We start from the raw sequence: 613 nt of genomic DNA on the forward strand, positions 1-613 counted from the left end.
GAAATCACTTCCTCCCCTTGCTGCTGGGTGTGCACAGAGCAACTCTTGGCCCTGGAGGACAGCAGGAAGGGCTTCCCACCACAGCACCCATGAGGAGCACAGCGAAACCACCAGCGGCCCCTGGGTCTTCTCTGGTGGCTGTCTGCTGACAGGGGGAACTCTTCCATTTATCAGTTTGATCATCCTGTGCAGGGTTTTGTTTCCTCTCCATCTGCAAAGGTGACCAGAAGTGGGGCTGATGGGGACCAGCTGCCAGGAACTGCACCACAGCAAAACTGTGAATTTGCTGAGATAGGACAGGAGATAGAACATCCCCCAGTGTCACTGGGTTCTCTCTGTCCCTCTTTGCCGACCAAGGAGTCACATGTGGTCTAAATGTTCACTATAAAAATCTTGCCAACAGGGGCTGTAACAAAATAATCATCTCCTCTAGATCTCTCTAGCAGAACCTCAGCAAAAATACATAAATAATGCCCAGGCTTTAACAAAATAGATTTTTATTAATTACAGCACTTCAAGTAACATTTCAGCTCTCCTGGGAGTGTCTCACTTCAGGCTTCAGGAGCGAGAACAGGTTATCTCAGTGCATCAAGTTATTAGGACATCCTTCCTG

This window comes from Corvus brachyrhynchos, unplaced genomic scaffold (genome assembly GCF_000691975.1).
Source record: "Corvus brachyrhynchos isolate BGI_N302 unplaced genomic scaffold, ASM69197v1 scaffold220, whole genome shotgun sequence".
NCBI classification, from domain to species: domain Eukaryota; kingdom Metazoa; phylum Chordata; class Aves; order Passeriformes; family Corvidae; genus Corvus; species Corvus brachyrhynchos.